This window comes from Haplochromis burtoni, unplaced genomic scaffold (assembly GCF_018398535.1).
Source record: "Haplochromis burtoni strain Fernald_Lab_line unplaced genomic scaffold, NCSU_Asbu1 Contig_37, whole genome shotgun sequence".
NCBI lineage: Eukaryota > Metazoa > Chordata > Actinopteri > Cichliformes > Cichlidae > Haplochromis > Haplochromis burtoni.
Window position 1 is genome coordinate 319,025 of NW_024582398.1, and position 20,883 is coordinate 339,907.

General features: G+C 44.1%; 1 protein-coding gene across 27 annotated transcripts in view; it reads right to left on the minus strand.

The window, feature by feature from the left end:
* Nucleotides 1–20,883, minus strand: part of tcf7l2 (transcription factor 7 like 2) — an 87,627-nt gene that overhangs the window by 64,568 nt on the left and 2,176 nt on the right. The gene's annotated exons all lie outside the window — the stretch shown is intronic.

The window sequence follows — 20,883 nt, forward strand, 5'->3', positions numbered from 1 at the left end:
GATGAATCAACTAGCAAAGCAGCGAAAAAAAATGAAACTAACAAACACGTAAGTGGGGAAAACTGGATTTCCTTGAATGGCTTCTTGAGGCTGGATCCAAGCTCCGAAGACTCCAAAGTTAAGATGCTCAACTTTACAGCAAAAACATACAGGTTCCAAAGTGTAGTGGTTAACACATTTGGTTGGCAAGCAAACTGGGTTGTTTCCCTTTAACATTTAGCTGAGTTTTGTAATACGTATATAGCTGTTTATCGCCTTTTATCAATTTTAAATTATTTCTTCAAAGCTAAACTTCTTGTTAAAAAATAACAACAACTAAACAATCCAACTTTGTCATTTATCAAGCATACCAACACTGTCACTCAACCCTGCCAGAAATGTTGCCATAAGATGGAGTCAGTCTGCTATCAGTCTACAACTGAATAGTTGAAATCTGCGAAAATCACACATTTGTAGCTGTTTAAAAGGACAGAAATTCATATTTTAGTATTACACTTTTATTCTAAAAGAATATAACAAGAATACAACCAGCTGGAAGCCAGCTGAGTCGAGTCCCCTTGAGTTGTGCTCGCTGACAAAAACTCAATCAGACAGATGGCAACAGTCTTTCTGTCCTTAGTATTCCCATAGTGTTTTAATATATTTTAAGAAATATCGATATTTGTTGTCTCTGTATCGATACAATATCGCCACATAAATTTATTCCCCACACTTACAAGATATGTTCACTTCAGGCTCCAGCAGACCAAGAGGCCGAGATTCATACAAACTGGACTTCACAAGCCAACAAGTGACAAGACAAAGGCTAAATGTGTCTTTTACGACAGGTGAAATGTCTTTAACTTCAAAACAGTCCAGTTACCAAAACACAGCTCTGTGAATAAACCTAAGACAACATAACCTCGCTGAAACCCATGTAAACACCCAGTGTAAATATTAACTTAGTCTAGATAGTTCCAGTAACCAGGATTTCTTTGTAACTTATTTAGCATCATTTTCTAATAGTAATCCGTTGAAGACCCTTGAAGATCAGTGGCAGAAGGGGCCAATGGTCCGACAAAACAATGAGGGCCTTGCCAGTTGAAGTCTCATACACGCTGACCTACTGAGAAGCTGCTTGAGGTGAAGGGGCATGTCTGCAGGCCTGGGTGTGTCTGAGCCCCTTACGCAAGGCCAGGGCAGGAGCTAGGAGAAGAAGAGGTTGGGCAACTCATATGTTACCTTTGCAGGAAGCAGGCTTAAGGTTGCAGAGGGGAGAGTTAAAAAGGTGAACAGCAGCTGAGCTCTGCTACGGGAGAAAAGTAAGCTGATTGCAGCGCCCACGTTCTGCTGGAGAATGCTGTATTTGGTATTGTGCTGGAGGAGAGCTGAACGCTGCCCTTGATGTTGGGTGTCTGGTTTTGTTCTTCGAGAGTTCACTATGAATTAGTTAAACGGCAGACTGGATATAGGGAAGCTATGAAACATGCCTCAGAGGGAGAGAGTGTGTACACTCTCAGGCTTCACAAAGACTTCCGATATTCTGAAAACACTACACGCTATCACACAATTCCACCTACGCGCGTTCATCAATCACAAAGCATTATGTTGAAGGCATCACACGCACATACCAACAGGCAATTAATCCTCACAAAAGAATCATCTGAAACTAACAAACATTTAGTCTGTTTCATGTCTCTTTCACACTTGCGCACCTTGAAGCGGTTCAGCCTCCATATTCATGAGACATACTCCCTCAGCAGAGCTAAAGCCCAGGATTTTAAGGTTTCAACTCAAATCTCAAATATGGTTTCAGGTTATAGATTCGTAACCCAAACAAGCGGGGAAAATCATTAGCTTTCATCTAATCTATTTTAGGTTCAATTAGCTTTAATCAAACTTATTATTGCCATTGAAACATGGTATTTACTATGATATTGTGCACGGAAGACAGGGAAGGAAAAAAATGCACACGAGCAATTACATGCACGCACACACAGTGGGGTACTGCCGCTTTGCCACGGTGGCTTAATGAATAAATAAGTAATAAGGACTTGGTTATTGGAGCTCATTAAAATGGGGGATGCTTCCGAGACAATAAGACTTGAAGAGGGTCAGGGGAGGCGGTTGTGTGACTAGGGCTAGTGTCACACACACCCCTCGCCACCTCCGTACACCCCATCCCTCAATGACCTGACCACATGGCCCCAAACGCTCACCTCCAAATCAACTCTGTCAGCCAACCTTACCCTCAGCATTCCCACCTTCGCTGACACGCAACAGCGCATACATCTTCTAGGATGTGCACATACACACCAAAACATACACACCTCTCTCATGGTTAATTACCACTTAGCTCAATCACGTGCTGATCTGTCCATAAGAGCCCCCTCCACCTTCCTCCCCCGCAACACAAACAGCAGCACACATGCCAATTATTGATGAATCTTTAATATGGCGCTTTGCAAAGTCTCCATCTCATTTCCTACCACTGAGCCGATGATTACGCTTTGAGTAGAGGCTTTAGCATCCAAAAAATGCATAAAACAGAGTAAGAATAAATTAGCTTAATGCAATATCATTGCAGGCCTGAGATAAAGTGGTCTGAGCCATTTGGAGAAGAAAGCTAACTTTAAATTTTTTGGGGGTGGGCTCATCCTGTCTTGCATCTCTGACTGTATATAAACCTCTGGACACACACTCTCACACACAAACACAAAAATCCCACACCACGATAACGTGTCAATAATGAGCTGAGGCCATCTATTGATCAGCTTAATTTTGCATCTATTAGCTAGGGAACGGCTTGCTCCGGGGGCGAGGGAAGCCAGGCGCTAACACGCACCGACAGGCTGGATGGAGATCATTACAACTGATGTTCACACACACGCTGTGATTGACATGGAGATAAGGCAGGAGAGAGCCCAGGCTCGCACGCCTCCCCGCACACTAAGCTAATGATACACCAAATGTGTGCTTGGTGTGTGTGTGCAGGAGCATGATAGAGAAAGCATCTATCTAGAAAGAGAGATGGAGCACAGGGGGGAAAAAGAGAAAAAGAGGAGAGGGAAAGCAGGCCACACGCCTTTGCTAATTGGCACAGTCAGACAACGAAGCTCATAAAGGACGAAAAAGCATTTAGTGAAGCATCTCAGCTTTCTAGATCGCCTTTATCAAGTCTGTGTCATTTAAATACAGTTGCAAATAGCACAGCAAAAGCCCGCTTTTGACCTGGAAGGCCACGGCCTCGTCTGATTCTTCCTTAATTTACAGAGTTTGCATAAGAAACTCGGTTAAGACGTTCATTATGAAAATCGTTTGTTTTTTTCCGTGAACGGCTGATTGCAAGCTTCACATGTCAACGCTGCAAAGGAGAAGATGGAAAAAACAAAACAACCAAAACAAAGAAGCAGAAAACAGGTCTTTCTCCTCCTCTGAGCTTATTCTGGCACTCTCTTTTTCTGCAAATCAGAAAGAAAAAGTGAGGTAGAGCATAAGGGTCAGGTTATAACCTCTCAGAACAAGTTTTCAAGGCGTGCTGTTGGAAATCAAATGTGTTTAAAGTCATCCCTGGCAGACACATGCAAAGGCAGGGCAAAAAGAAACAGCTGTAAGACGAAAAAAATAAGCAAAATGCCCGGCTGTTCTCCCATGTCCTGAGAGCAAGCAACTTTGACAACCACTGTCCAATGTTTATAAGTTGCAGGGGAGTGGTTTTCAAAGCTATCCAAAGGCAGTTCGCACTGACCCTAAATCAAGCTTAAGGATGCATCCATTCAAAAGAGGGTGTGCAGAAAACAATACGCTATGTTGCCCTCATCCTGCTGCTTAACCTAGCAGCAAAGAGCCCAGCTCGGCATTGACGCAACAAGGTGCAATACAGGGATGCTGCTGCTGCATGTTACCCACACAGACAGTGGGAGAAACTGAGAGGAAAAAGAAGGGCCTGGCGCTGGAAAAGCGCCTTTTACCTCGGCGTCAAAAAGGAAACATCTGAATGTTTGTGTACACCCTCTCTACAGCTGAGTTTTTTTGTTTTCTTTATAGGGTTGAGATCTTGTTTTATGTCAGATTCTCATTCTATGGAGGTGAGGTCAGAGGCACTAAAATAAAATAAATAAATAAATAAATAAATAAATTAAAAAAACCCTTGGCTACAAACTGTGTGTTTTTGTCAGCTGAGGGATACAGCGAAGGGATCGAGGGAGCGATGGGAGGAGGGAGGTGAAGCGGGAGGGGAGGAGGAGGAGGAGAGAGGGAAAAAAAAGCCCTCAGCCAAGCCATCAAGTTGAACATTGAACTTCACAGTAGTAGCTGCCTTTCTATGCCTCTCCTTTTGATGTTACCTCCAAAGCAAAGGATCAAAGGCTTGGAGTGTGGCGTGGGGAAGTCCCAAGCTCTTAGCCTGCCAGCCTGTTATATATGCAAAAGTCTACGCCAAAAGAGAGAGAGAGAGTGGGGCAGAGAGAGCAGGAGAGGGTGCTCGGGAAAGAGGAAGCTTGCATGGAATTTGGTTAAATAGCGCGTTTTGTGTCTAATGAATGACAAGGGGGTGACGCAATCAGACAGCGAGCTACAAAATGACGTAGAGCGGGATGGAGCTTGCACAAGTTTTAGAGATGCTTCACGCTCGCAGGGCTGGGGATAAAGGCTTGGAGTGAGTGGCGCTGGCAGTGTCCTGCCCCCCCACCCCCATCCACGGGTTCCTCCTCAACCAGCAACACGGTACAAAAATTACCCTCAACACACACATGCGTGTACGCGCACAAACACAGACAGACACTTCCACCCTGCACCAACCACCAGCTCCTCTCCAACATCAAGGGGGTGAGAGACTGTGTCGTCTTGACATAAATATACAGTGTGCTGTTAAAGCGAAGACTACAGTAAACACAGCGTGCATGAAATCCTGGTTGTGTCTCACTGGAGCAGAGACACTCACACAACACACTACCAAACACGCGCACGCACGCACGCGCGATTGTGGGCTCAGCTGGGCCAAAGAGTCGAGCAGAGGTGTGCTAAAATTGACAAATCTCTACGAGACAAACACAATACACACGCACTCACTCACACACACACACATTCACACACACCCTTTCCCCAAGGCTGTAGGATTAAGAGGTCCAGCTGGCTGACAGCAAGCCCTTCCTTCCCACGTATCCCGTCGATCTCACCCAACTCCCCCCACCCACCCACCTCCACCCCCACCCCCTTCCCTTATTTAGAGCCCCTCCCACACCTCCATACCCAGGTCTGACAGCCAACCAGGCCACAGAGCATGCCAAGCAGATACACCTGAATTTGACACTGATCACATCAGTCATACGTCAGAGCAAAAAAGTATTTAAAGACATGGAAAATCCTCAAGATAAATGTGAATGTTGGCCAGGAGAAGGCCTACATATCACTAGCACCATCAAAGGGGTCTGCCAATCCATCTAGTCTTCCTGTCAGTGATACTGGTTGCATCCTTCAAGATACAGATTCCTAGAGAGCCAAGGCATCGATGGAGGCGGAGCAGGGGAAAATTAGCCTAGCGGAAGAGGAGGAGGATGATATATAATACATAACGAGCCCTGTTAATGAGGAAATAAGGGAAAGTGAAGGAGAGAGATTGGGCGGAAAAATAGCAGAAGCTGCCATGTCCATTTACGTAAGTGTGGAAGAAAATACGCCGCATGCTGCAGGGTGTTGTTCGACTCGCATATCATTTTGTGAGCACAGACGTATGTGAATATGCAGGAAAAATGCATTCAGTGCTCCATAATTAGAGCTAGGATTGAGTTAATTCATTCAGTTTAGCAAATGTTTCAACGCTAGCATGAGACAGGAGAGATCCAAAGGGGAAGTGAAGGATGATACGTCATTATTTGAGTTAAAAACATCTCAAGCGTTTCTGATCTTCAGTTCCTGGATACTAATGAGCCAAAAGCATTGATGATTAGTTGGAACCAGGCAGCAATGTCAGATATAATAAAAGTGCCAAATGCAAACAGCAGCCATAACATGCAAATGGGATTAATAGTCCGACTGAGCTTTAATTTCCAAATCACCTGTCATTCACTTTTATATCTATGGCCAATTTAACCCCAGATGGGTAAGAGAATATGAGAACCAAACACTGATTTCTTCAGCATCCTTGTTACTTATGGCCAAAGGTGACTGATGGGTCTTATACAGAAAAAAACTTGGGGCAAGTTTGGGTTAAGACCAAGCTATACTGGCTATATTTCATTCGCAATCGCAACCTGAGGCTTTAAAAGCGAGCATTTGCCCCGATGGAAAACTAATGAGAACAGAGAGAAAATCTATCCAGCAATTCACCATGATACCATCGACAAGTGCAAAACGCTACCGCAGATTGGGTTGGGTGGGGTATAGGAGGAGATAAAAAAATAAAAACAGACAGGCAGTGGTGTAAGGAAAGAATAAGAATTAGGGAGTGAGAAAGAAGGGAGCAAGAAACAGAGGGGAGGGAAAAAATTCACAATGATGACACGTAAGTGCAAAGAGCGATTAAGGATTTACTTTCAAAAGGACTCCCATTGATCTTTTTTGATAGACCTGCAATAAATCAAACCGGATTGACTCGCATGAGAACCAAGCCTAATCCTTTAGTCAGATCCAGGAGAACTCCAACCAAACCAGCTGTTAATTTAGGCTTTACAAGATAAAGCGGGAGAAATCCAACCTGATGTACCCTAGGGCAGAGGCTTACATCATCTCTGTAAAGCAATCAACTTATTGCCAGTTTGGAGAGGTAATCAGAGCACATACTGAGAGAGGGGAGGGGAGGGGTAGTGGAAAAAGAGAAAAGGGAGATGGCTGAAGAGGTTAGGGAGAAAACAGAAGAAGAAGAATGTAAGAAACAGAAAATAAGAATCGAGTTCAGTTTAAAAATGCTGCTCTTTTTTTTAGAAAAAAAATTAAAAACTGATTTTTTTAACTCCCCCCTGCATGCCGGGCAGATATACAGGTCTTCAGACTGAAACGTATCTTTGAAACCAAAAACATGTTTACACACAGTACAACTCCAATTATCTCCAGAGGGTGAAGATGAAACGGAGAGAGCCTCGCTTAGCTGCAAACAGGAGCTCTCTGGGTTGACAGCAGGGACTGGAGGACGGATACAGTTCCCCCCCATCCTCCACACCACCCTGTAATTTCCCTGGAGGCCGGCCCAGACCTTGTCCCCATCCCCAGTGGCAAGTGCCACCTCAGCTGGGTCCCACCAGCCATGCTGTGGCTGCACCATAGCACAACCATAGTAATTAAAACGGTTATTTTTGTTTGGGGGAACAAGAGAGACTTTTTCTTTTTTCCAGATCTGAGCGGAAGTATTGCAAGACACCATCCAGCCCACACTGACTAAACCATGCCGATGTCTCTTTCAGTTGCGCATTTGGTGTTTATGTATATGTCTATGAGTATACTGAATGTCATCAGGGATCTACAGGAGTTTTAGTTCCTCTTCTTAACTGGGCGTGTGACACCGCGATGCAGGATGCAGAGGATAAAACCACACAAGCACCCTTTTGCAGTATGCACACTGACACAAAGACTCATTAGTTCGCCATCTCCCCTGTCTTTAATGTCCTGTTTACAACGCAAATCAACCAGATCAGCGCTGAAATCCAATCACAGGGCTTTGCAGGGCTCTTCACGTCGGCCTCACAAGAAAGCTGAGGAGAAGCAGGCCTTGTAGTCTCTGGACACTGTCCAAAGGAAACCAAACCTCAGGAGTCCAAACAAAACCACACATAAAATCAGAGTTAAAACAGCAGTCTCTATTCAGCCCATCCTGACCCCACAAGCACACACAGAAACACACATACACACACACTTTTCTGACCCCTGCTTTTCTATCCTCTCCTGGTTACACTGTATGCACACAGGGATCATGCTGACTTCAACAAGGCTCCTGTAGAATTGCAAAATTGACTGAGGCTTGGGCTTCGACACACGCAGGACGCAGCCATGTAAAGGCTGCCGCTTAAGCTCAACTCACATCAACCTGTGCTATCTTTAGCAGCTGGGCTAAACTTTTAAAACCGCACAACTCTCTCTCCCTCCCACCCTCACCAACAGCTTCCCTCTGACTTCAAATAAGACAGCCTGGCTCTTTGGCAGTGGCTCGCCCGCTGGCACCTCCCTCTATGGCCGCAAGGTCACACGTTTAATTACACAGAAAGTAGTAATCTCACCAGACAGATGGCAAGCAGGCCGCCTCTCAATTACTTTATGCCCAATTGAATGATTACTGATGTTATTTGCGAAAATGTGGCACGCAGAAAAACACTACAAAAAGTAGATTTGTAGTACAAGCGGGAAGAGGGGTCGGGGGTGAGGTTACAGGGTCGTGGCCGTGTTAGGACAGAGGCTGATGTGCCTCTTGTTAAGCAACTGCAACTGAGATAATAATAATAATACTAAAAAAAATATATAAGGCGTGAAGAATACAAGCACGGCTGTGTTAGCTTTTGGGGAGGGGAAAAAGCAACAAAAAACCCAAGTTTAATACGACAGCGATCAGTGCCACAAAAAACAGACGCTTATTTTTCTCGAAACCAAAACTGGTACAGAACATTGGCCTATGTGGAAACAGTCAGCTCCCAGCAGCCCAGTGGAGGAAACCGCATGACAAGGCCAATTTAAAACGTGAACAAAGTGTCTGTCTCTTAAAACAGAGCCAAGAAAGAAAGAGCTGGGTTTTCTTCATTTCTTTCCCCCTTTAGGACTACCATTTTGTCATTGGGGAGAATCCCATTGGGCTCAAGTTCTTTCCTAATGAAAAAAAAAAACAAAACCCCTGACCGGCAAGTGTGAGCTGTCTCATCTCAGCATCCAACCCGTGTTCCCCGTCGATGCCTCACTCATCATCACTTAGCTCCTCCTGCCAATAGCTTCTGCGAACAATTAGAGGTTAACTTTCCCAGCGTCTGAAACCGCAGAATCTCAATTTCTGGCCAGGAAGCTCCAATAACTGAACTACCTAGCCAAGAATCAAGATTCCCCTCAAGTTCAGGTCTGAGTTTTACCCCTTATTCAACACTTACTGTTAGCAGTGAGGCCTCTCTCAGCCTGTTTATGATTTAACACGACCGCAGAGCTAAATAACAGCAAATTAACTGTGCTGACTGGCCTCATTAATGTCATGCATAAAATGCTTTCACTGAGATCATTTCTGAATGTGCAATGGCAACCACTGATGTAAACTCGGTTGCCAAACTTTGGTTCTGGGCCAAAAAAAGGTATGGCTTCTGGCCGGCATGATCATAAATTCTCCAGCCTAGTTGGGGTAACTCCCGCTTACGCCTGTGGGTGTCAGATTAAACCAAAACTATTTGTCTCATGCCAGGAGACTACATAATTTACAGCTGAGCATTTAATTCTAAATTTAACATATCATACAAGGACAGACTGGCTCATTGGCTTAAATAACGTCACCCCAAGCCATGTAGCATTAAACGTACAAGCACTGGTAGTGAAGAAATTTGCCCTGTTGGTGACTGTAATAAGTCTGGAAGTTTCCACTAACTAGGAACAGTTGTGTTGAGAGGCACTGCTGTAAAATGATCTGCAGGAGCATATAGAAAACTTCCACGTTTTTTTTATATTATTATTCTTGAGTCAGGGTGAGGAATTCCACTGGCCTATAGATGGCAACCAGCAGTTGTTCTCCCATGAGGACGGGGGAGGCAGGCATCTGGGAAGAAGCGAGCAGGCGGATCAGGGAAAAACGATGACTACATCTGCATATTTACAGCACAGGATTTTGAGTTTTCAGGACTCAAAGTCATCCCAAAAGCAAGTGCAGAAAATGAGAAGAAAGGGTCCGTGAAACTTCCCCCAGAAGGCTCAGAGGACTTACAGTGATGACTCCCAGGCACATCCACAACCCCACGATACCCCGAGACGACGGGGGGAGGCTTCCAGTTGCCGTGCTCGGGAAAGAAGCTGCACCACTGTGCCACAACACTACACCAATCCTCACATTGCTATAGGAAGTCGAGAGACATTTACAGAAGGGGCTGAGGAGCAGGGGACATGATGGTAGCCAGTATGTGCAACTCAAAATTTATACCCCAAATACCCACTGCATGTCTTTCGGTGTTAGATTATCATCAAGAGCAATGCAACAGACATGTTTGAAGGAAGTGGAAAGTTGACCTACAAATTATTTAATTACTTTAAACAGTGTTAGCTGCAGAAAGTGAACAGAGAAGCCTATGCACCATGCATACATCACCCTTGAAGCCACAGTACTGCAGGGAGGCATGCCCATTTCACCCCCCACTGATCTGGAATTCTAGCCTGATGCGATCTCCCAATGGCCCACACTTGACCGTGGGCCTTGCAGTCTTTTCCCAGCTGCTGTGTGGCAGGCATGGGCCGCAGTGGTGGCACCTGTCTTTGACAAGCCCCGGCATTCACACTAACTCTGGTTTCCCGAGGCCGGCTGCCTGGCAGTCAGGTGACATATGCTAACGCACACTTTCCCTGACACCGAGTGCACACACATACACTCTGGCAATCCAAATCTACTAACCCAAGAGGCACTTAAGTGTGATCCCAACCACTTAAAAAGCATCTGCATCATAGTGAGAGAGGTCTTAGCCTCACATGTCTCTCTGTCTGATAGCTAACCCTGCCCTGATTCAGGCTGCGGCTTGAAGCCGTAAACCAAAGCTTCCCTCAACGCCTCTCACCCGCCCGGCGAGGCTCTAACCACTGTTTTTGCATACCACTCAGCTTGTGTAACCGTTGAGTGGTTTTGCTCCACCAAGACAATGGCTGCGTAACAGACTAAGCAGAGTAAAGACGTCTAATGTCAATGCACTGGAAGAGTTGATAAACAGAAGTCGGTCTACGCGGCGCAAGAAGCACAGACGAAATAAAAATGTAAGCACTGGGAGACTAAAGTGCCTCCAGGATAAAATAATAACAGTAACACGGATGAGACTGCCAGCGGCTGAGGCAAACACTGCACAGGCCAAAAGCAAAGATTTCTCAGGTGAACCGGTTGCAGTCTAGATAAACAATGTAATTATAACTCATTTTGAAAGTAAAGAGTTGAGAGAGAGTTTCAAAGTCAGCAGGGATCAAAATGAACAGAGCCCTCTAACGCTTTAGTCTGCTCTTCCTTCATTATCTTTAACTAAAATTAAAGTGTTTGCGAAAGTGTTTGCAAAGGCACTATTAATAAACTAAAAAAAAAACAGAAACTAGGCAACAACACTGGTCACAAGCGTTTACACTTCTATATAAAAATCAGTCGTTTAACTTGTAGGACGCGAGGGTTGCTGACAGCACCTGATTGAGCTCTTGGTATGGCAAAGCATGCCGGTACTCACTCTGCTGCCCAGCAGACCAAAGCAACATTTCCCCACCTCATTTGCAAAGCAATCCCGCTTCCCTCCCACTCAGTGCATCTTTTTGTCATTTCCATGTCCAGGCTCCACTGGCTTTGTCTGGAGGAAAGCATGGAACCCGGTCTCAAGGAGACTCTGCTACCAAAAAGCCCCCCCTCCCCAAAAAAGAAAGAAAATACACCCAACCCATTGAGCCAGCATACACTCACCTCTCCCCCCGCCTGACTAATGTGCCCTGACACTCGTACATCACCCGTAAATTGGCCAAATGAATTAAGCACGGCCCCTGCTTAGCTTTACGGGCTTTAAATGGATTTTCTCCTCTCCAGGTCTGTCCAGTAATTGCATTTATCCATCTTGTTGAAGCCAGGTTTACACACTCACAAAGATCATGCCAATCCCCGGATGCATTTTCCGCTCTGATGGCAAGAGTGTGAGAGATTTGTCATTGGATCATAACAGGTAATTCAAACAACAATTAGATGACAATTCCACCGTATGTCAATGGCTGGCTCCCTGCTTGGATAGGACCTTGGTTGAAGCAATGAGGTTCCCCTCTATCGCTTCATCTGTCTGAATATCTCTTCTTGTTGCCATTCTCAGTGTGATAAATGCTCCCTTATAACACTTTTTATCTATTATCCAAGCCTCCAGGTTAAAACAGCAAACACCCACAGCAGGGAAGAAAGTACTGGCTATGAGTGTTCAGTGTTCACACACACACACACACACACACACATTCAGAGAGAAAGAAGTAAGTGTTAAGGCAGAGCTGTGAACACCGACATCAACGGGGGTCATCTCCACACTTGTGGATGTTTGAACAGAAGTGTATCAGCCATTGGGGGGGGGGGGGGGGCAACGAACAATTCAGCTATGTAAACATGCTGCAACTTCCTTCCCTCCAGTCCTCTAGGCCTGCACTGAGACAAGCCAGTGTTTAAACAGCACACACAGCATTCCTGTGCCTGGGCCCAGGCCAGCTGCTGCATCCTCACTGCAGGCCTGCCTGCCTGCCTGAGCAGAGACAGATACAGGCCTTACAACAGCAAGGGTCATCCACAACAGACAAAGGGCTTTTATACAACATGCAAAACAGGTTGCATCTTCCAGAAATGCTCCCCATGCTGCTGAATGCTGTAGTCCTAGCTGACCACCCTGAGAGCTAAAATCATAACATCGCCGAGCCAGACCTTAACCATTTGACGCCATCTGTAATGATAAAGCAGGAAATTTATCTTTATTGGTACACGAAATATGCAAAGTGTGGCTGCCAATAAAGATAGAGGAGGCAGTAAAGTGAAGATAAAACACCTCCTGGTTCTAAAGTACACTGTGACGTGCATCACATGACACAAAGGCCAAACCTGCTTAGTAATGCCTGCCTCTAATCTCAACTTTCATTATGGCTGAACTGGTGGTTTCAGGTTCAAAGTTAATCTATAAAATGAACCTTTGGTTTGCATGCCAATGGACAGTAAACTAAAACTAGGTTCCATCTAAGAATAAAATGAATAGTTCTCGAAATAATCGCACAGTAAAGATCCGCTTTAGCGGAACAATTTAACCCACACAGTAGAGCATGCAAAAGTCATACATATGACTATCCAAATAGTTAGAGACATATCTTGCCTTACGTGTTGATCCATCAATGAATTGTGGACTTTAGTTGAGTTTTACTGGGATCAAAATTAAAAAATAAACTTTTGGAATAACCTGATTTTCAGTATCCGTGCAGAACTATGTACATTTAAGTTATGGGAATAGATTTAATATTTAACACAGAGACCAGGCGTCATTCAGTGTTGGTTTTATTATAGGAAGACTGTGATAATTACTTCCCTATTGTGTCAGTGCCTCCACTGGATACCATCAAGAGTTGCCAACCAAATCCGCTCAATCAAAACTGTGATTTCAGGGGGACGAGACTGCATTGTTTTCTACCTCCACAGCGTCGTCTTGCCTATCTGCTGTTCATTCGTTTCCCCGCTCTCTTGTCCGTTCATCAGTCCATCCCCTCTGGCTGGACAGAGAGGGCCACACATCTCACCTCGGGACAGTTGTCCAAACAAGCCTCTCCATTCACTCTGACCCCTCGAGGGAGAAAGACAATTGACAATTCACTTCCACCAGTCAATTTGTGCACTTTTGGAATTGACCCTGAACACTGGTGACACACTGGCCTCTCACTGGAGCCCGGATGAATACATAATACTGAGAATGCCAGGGAAGGGAGTGGAGGGGGGATTTATTTTTTAAAAGCTGAAGCCATTAAGAAAATAATGGGGAAAAAAATATGCTATGCCATATAAAAATTAAAAATCCATCTTATTATTTAAAAATTGGTCAAAGATGTAATTAATTTTTGCAAAAGCAGAAGTTTATATGTATATATATATATATATGCACTTCCAAATATCATCACCTGCACAATGACTGGCAATTCAGTGCCCATGTGCAGGCCATGTGTGGATGTGACAAGCTGTTCTCATGAAATGTTATCTAGTGCTGTACGCAAGCCGACAGCTGTCTCTTTAAAAGAGGCGTATTATTATTGTGTGTAAATAGGTTTCTAACAGCTGGTTAAAGAGCTAACATGGGAATTTACTCTTAATCTGTTTTCCACTGGAATTGCTTCATCAACTAGCTAAAAAAAAAAAAGAAAAAGAAAAAGACCCTAAAGTTGCACCACATCGCAGAGTATGGAGGTTACATTTTATTAGCCTTGTGCATTTTAAAATAATCTTGCCAACATTTTTTTTTTTTTTTACACAAATCCCGCCATAATCCGCAGATTAGTAGATGCATTTATTTCGCTCGCACTTTTAAACCCTCCCTCACCTTTTGCGGGGAGTTATGAATCCACCACCTCCTGACGACAAAACAAGCAGACGATCACCTCATTAGCGGACCGGCTTCGCTTCCAAAACACACACACACACACATAATCACACACACGCTCCTTGGAGCTTATCCCGCTACAATTAAAAGTTTAATTAGTAGATTAAAAATACATTGACTGGACTTTTATCACCTTAAACTCCTCTATTATGTGTTTAGCACACACAAGGGCCTCCTTCCCATCTGAGCCATTTTGAACAGATTATCTGCATACTGAAATTCCCTTGACTACATTAAGGCTGCAGATACAAACTGGGTAGAAAAACAACCATCTGCATAATATATTGCGCGTGGCTGGATGAACACCGGACAAAGACTTTTGTATAATTAATGTTTAATATCTAGATGTGAATATTTAAATCACACTGCCACCACTTTTGTGAGGGAAAAGTGAGGAAAGTATTTTTAAAACAGATACTGGAATGAATGAATGAAATTCTTCTTCTGTGGTACATTCCAGGACATTGTACCACATCCATAAAAGGCTGGTGTACCACAGGTGTTCACTGCACACTGGCACGGCTAGTCATTATCTAGCCCAACGTGATCATTAGGAGCTGTGATGGCAGTTTGGCACCTCCTCCCTGCATTCACACACACACAAGCTGGAATTACTAAAAAAAAAAAAACAACCTCCAATGGATACTCAAGCACTCCCCATCAGAAAGAAAAAGGGGGTGAGAGGGGAAGCTCCTTCGTCAACGAAAAGCATGTCAGCGCCAGTGCACTTTGACCCCTCCCAAACACATGCCGCAATCCAAACAGAAGGTCGACAGCAACCAGAATTCCTCCCAGCGTCACGGCGGCCTTCTCACCCAGAGCTTTTAAGGCAAATATTTTCTGATGACGACGAGAATGGGAAGCACGAAGGGAAAACGTGGAGTGGAGGTTGGGCCGAGAGATAGGGCGGCGGGGCGGGAGGGGGGTTTATTCAGAGACGCGAACCACGCACATGAACACATGCCTGTTCGTCAGGCGTGAATGAAAACTGAAACTCTCCTGTTCCAATCTGTGTTCCTCTCTTTCCCCCCCCTTTTCTTTTTCATTCCTCCAAACGGGAAGATAAATGTGAAGCCGAGGGGCACTATTGTTTGGACATCTAGCCAGGAACTGTCGCTGCTCTCATTGCCCTGGCATTAACAGCAATTATGCGCTCTATTCAGACAGCTTTTGTGCGGTCGACCCCCAGGCCCCCCCACCGTCCCAATTCACTCACACACACACACACACAGGCAGAGGCCTAACACACATTTCCCGCTTTTCTCTGAGCCCCCCCCCTCCCCTCCCACTCAGCTACTGGTGAACTCATTTGACTACTGGAGCACTCTGGTCCCATTATGAATGAACTTAGAGGAAAAGGAATATGACAAACAATCTGTGGCTTCCTTCTTAGATGCACATACACAGCATCCACCGCCTTGTTAAAAAGTGACATTTCCAGTGTTTTTTTGTAATTACGACGCTTTTAAAAAATAGAAAAAAATAAAAATACCAATTCCAGGTAATCATCTCTTGAAAGCAGCTAATCCTAGCCCTACCCATAACCTTCATATCTAAAAATATGCGATCAATAGTCATTTAACCTTATCTTCTTTTGCTGGATGCAGCAAAGTAACACTGCTAAGAAAATTTCCAGCAACCACTTTTAATTATCTTATCGCCACTTCCATATAAGTTCAGAAGTTCATTCCATCCTAGGAACACCTGCATTTGTACCCTGCTGCTCTTCAGTAATTTAAAATCCATAAAGAGACAGTAAAGTTTTTTTGTTTTTCTTTGCTTTTTTTTTTTTTTAAAGGAACTTGGCGTATATTGTTGGTAACATATTCCAACAGTGCAAATATTTTTGTAAGAGGAAGAAGTAAAATGGGAAAATATTGGCTTCCCAAGCATATATCTCCACACTGCTTTTGATATTAAGCATGAACTTGCCCACAATGCTGTGGATGTGCAAGATGAGCTGTTCACCGGGGTACATTGAGCTAAAATAAGGTAAAATACACAGATAAGAGATTTTAAGTGTGGCTACATGGACACACACACAATAATTTAATTTCCATGTTTGAGGGAGCCCTAATCCCTGTGGGCCAAGAGTGGAGCTAGCATATATTTAAACAGATGACACAAGTTTCATTCCAGATGTACAGTAGTATCTTTGTGTTCAGCTCTATAGAAATGCACTGGAGAAAGAGGTGGGGCTGGATGGGTGGGGGTAAACTGGGAGAGGAAGGGGGTTACACCAGGGGGCTGGGGTAAGAGGGACCCCAGTGCACAGCTGCCTAACTAATGCCTTTTTTTTTCTTTGCTCAGACACAGAAAAGCAGAGTGTTGGTGGCTCACTGACGGAAACTAGGATAAATGGATTAATTCACTTTTAAGAATAAAAAGCAAAAATAAACATATACATATATATATCCAGATTGATAATGATTAACAGGCATAATGTCGCATCGAAGGCAAAATTAGGCCTCAGATTAGCTGTTATTACATTAAAAGCAATAACGTCGATGATTTAATTTAAAAAAAAAAAAAAGGTTCAGCTCCAAACCAGACTTTACTGCAGCTGCTACACCCAAACCCAGCTCACACTGCCACCAGGGAACCACTACTCCCTTCGCACTAGTTTAAAATCTGATTAGAAACACACCCCACAAACTGACTGATTTTTTTTTCCTCCTGCCTCTGTGGTGTTTCAAGCGGAGTGACAGATCGACGAGCGCGTAAGCTCTCGCACGGCTCAGCCTGCCAACATCATCAGCATTAGACAATTAAGCCCCGCTAGCAGGGAGAATTTTTTTTTTTATATTTTATATATAAAAAGGTAAATATTTACTGCACAAATCTTTTCCATTCATCCACCAGGCACTAACAAAACCTTACTGTACTCCCTCTCTCTCGCTCTCTTTCTGAGTCCTCAGCACCATCACCAATCCCCCCACCCCACCCCTACATCTGCGATTCATTGACTTTACAATTTACCACATGTCGAGATGGGAGAGGTCGAGCCTCCATTTGAATCACGGCACAAATATGCGAGTGATTTATTGTTTTAAAAACCCCGGGCCGATTTAGTGCAACTCCACTTTTTCTGAGCATTACTCCTATTGGCAGACCATGAACAATTACAGTTCGGACTAATTAAGCTCTGAGAATGTGCTGTGCACCGCTAATGTCTAGCAGACCCCAATTTTAGTTTAATGGTGCCAAACTTTGCTTCCCAGCCACCCCCGCCTCCCCCTTTTCTCTAACTTAACTCCTCAAATCCAAAGCAGATTGTACTTTTTTTTTTATGAGTGTTTATTGAGTCGAAGAAAAATAAGGACCTTTTTTTCTTTCCCCCCTCTCCTTGCCTAGGATGAGAGATGCAGCGGAGAGCGAGTGAGAGGAAAAGAGGGAGTAGATGCAGAAGAGGAAGAGAGAGATGGGGGAGAGTGAGTGAGAGAGTGAGCGGGAGCCGCTTCCGCCATACTTTGTAAACAAAAGTGATTTGCAAGACAAAAGGAGCGCAACCTTCCAACTAAATTCGGAGTGCATTCTGCAGCTTGAGGCACAAAATGCGGCCACGTCGTGCCACCAAACCCCCCACGGACACCAATTAGGCCCTATTAACATGTAAAGCCAATTTGATAAGGTGTGGGCCCTATCCCTTAAATCCGCATTAAACTATCTTCCCCCCTTGTCACGGCAAAAAAAAATAAAATCCATTTTACAACAGCCGAACACACATAATCCATATGATATACCATTGTTATGCTTATGCTGCTGCCATGTTTAGGAAAGATACTGTCTGTGTCATTTATAACAGATAACAGGCCACAGCAATGTGTGCACGTGAGCACAAAGGAGGTGGTGTGCACTTATGCGTGTTGATTATAATAATCTCACCAGAAAATCCTCCATTATTTCTTCCTTAAAAATAAAATAAAAAAAGACAAAAGACCGAGTCGGCCCCCGTATCAAAGTAGATTTATGTTTTTTTTATTAAAAAAATAGGTGAATGTGCAGCAACATGAGCAGTCCTGGCGTGACTAGACGAATGAAACAAAAGAGGAAAAAAAGGGGAGAAAACTATTGTTTCAACCACACAAAGCCTTTTCACCGCCCTGTAGTAGAATCATCACGGGTTCTCGGAGCGTCTTTCTTATTTTCCTCCCTTCCCACTCTAAACACAGTATTGGATGCACAGTGTTGTGTCTTCATCCCCCGTTTTGCTCCCCACCCCGTGCACTTTCTCGTTCTTTTTTAAACTGCTCGTAATTATACGTCGAAACTCAAAACCTCCGCCAAAAGTCTCCAGGCCTGGAGAATTATGGGGCCAGGGGTGGCGTCAAATATCTTAACATTCATAAGTCCGCGAGGCAGTAAATAAAGCCAGTGGATTTACGGCCCAGCAGCCCCGATGCAGGGGAGCTGGCTGCCCAGATCCCATTCTCCCTCCCTCAGCCTCTGCATCCACAGACCTGTTGAGGTGTAGATGTTAGCCCACAGCACCGGGAGTTAACCCGCCGCCTTTTTTTAAAAAGCCTAGTGTTAGCATTGGCAGGAAACAAAAGGTAGTGAGGAAGAAAGGAAGAGAGCAAAGGGAACAGGGGGAAAGGAGATAGAAAACCCAGGGTGAACTAGCCAGGCCACTTCTGCAATTCAACCTGCACCGAGTGATCCAGTAGGCCTTTGTGTGAGGTTTAGGGAGGAGGGAGACGGCAGGGAAAGGAGAGGAGGAGACGAGGGCAGGAAGGCTTTTAAAGCCCGGGCACAGCGTCATGTCAAATTGCTAAATGATACTAAATTGTGAGCCTCCTTGGGCTTAGGTGGTAGGAAAAACAAATCTTCACTGGTTATGACTCCCAGGGGTCAGACAAACTATCGTAATAGCCACATGCAAGAAATCTTTTTTTCCCCTCCTTAAGTCATGCAAACACTAAATAAGTGAAGCAAGTTAAGACATCCAGGGAGATCAGAATCACCGCCAGCTGATGGGAAACATTTAAACCCATCAGAATTTAGCCTGTAAGACTTCCAATCAATTGTATTCATTTATATAATTTTTAAAGAGGCAAAAGGAAAAACCAGCATCGCAGCATCACCAAAACCGAGTGGAGAAAAAGAAAAGGCGAAGGTAAAAGCAGCGAGAATCAAAGCCTTTCATGCCATGAAGGAGAAAGTCTCATTCTAATGATACTAGCAGTCATATTCAGTGCCTTACATGACATGTTAGGGAGCAAGACAGCTAATCAATGTCCAGGTGAATTATTTATGCCAGCTTTAAGTCTAATAGATTTATATTACAGCGACCGCTGACTTCAAAGCGCTAATGGCTGGACACACAGCGCGCTGCAGACAAGAGGGGGCCGAGGCAGTACAGTAGGAAGACCACCATAAGTCAAAAACCACGTCCAGGTGCATCAGTAGGTTAAGCTGTAATAAAGGTTTCCTAATCATCTGCAAACGAGCACCTCCTTCTTTTAGATTTTGTATTGACTTTTCCTTAAATAAGGGAAAGCGGCACAGAGAGGAAAACAACAGATAAAAAAATAAATAAATAAATCTGGGAGCATATATTTTAAAAAAAAATTAAAAATCTTTCCTTTCCTCAATTATCTCCGAGAATAGTATTTCAAGGGCATCATTAAGAGGGCAAAGGTCAATACGGTCTCGCCGCAGCATCCTCCAGCCATACCACACAGTTTACTGCTTTTCTAACTGCTGCATAAGCACAAGGAAACGAGCGCTCCACACACAGTAATGTGTGACAGCAAACTACAAAACTCTGCCATCGAAACAAGGAAGTGCTTCACTTCAAATCATGCGTGTTGTTGTGAATGTGTGTTTGTGTCAGTGCTGATGAGAATAATGAGTGACTAATTCCACATACCAGCCAGCAGCGTTAAAAAGGCTGGCTGACTAAGAGAGAATGAATGGCAAAATGTTCTCCTATGTGCAAAAGAAGCACGCACGCAAAGAGAGAACCTGTGTAAGCAGCAAAAGAAATATTTCATGTGAAACCATGGGTGATCATGTTGAACTCAAAAGCAGAATTTGTGTCAAACACAAAAGAAGGCATTGTGTGTCAGATGTGCGTTGATTTCCAAGGTGTGCGAAGAACACAAAAAAAAAAAAGAGGTAACAAATATCAGTTTCGTTAGGCAGAGCTGAGGTGGTGGTGGTGGTGGCAGCGGGGGGGGTGTTGGAGGGTCACATTTCCTAATGCCTGGTCTTTGCCTTAACCTTGTAAAATGAGATGACAGGTCCTAAAGCGCAGACTTGTAATTGCAACCGTTTAAAATAGGGGGGCAAAGAAAAAGGAAAAAAAAAAAAAAAACACCCATGGTTGAGAAAATTATGCTGCTTAAGGATTGCCATCGCCCAGTGGGACCGGCGAGGTGCTGAGCAAATGAGTAAGTGGGCATAATTACAGCATGGCTGATTGTGTTTAAATAAATAACATGAATTTATTTATAAATATGGGTTTACTGCATGGCACATGTTTGCCATGGATTCCTCGCTGGGAGCAAAGGCAGTGCAGATGCAAAACAGCACAGTCTCGCACAATTCCTATCAGTAAATCACACCATACATACAAACATATAGAAATATATATATATATGTCTGTATGTGTGTGTGTGTGTGT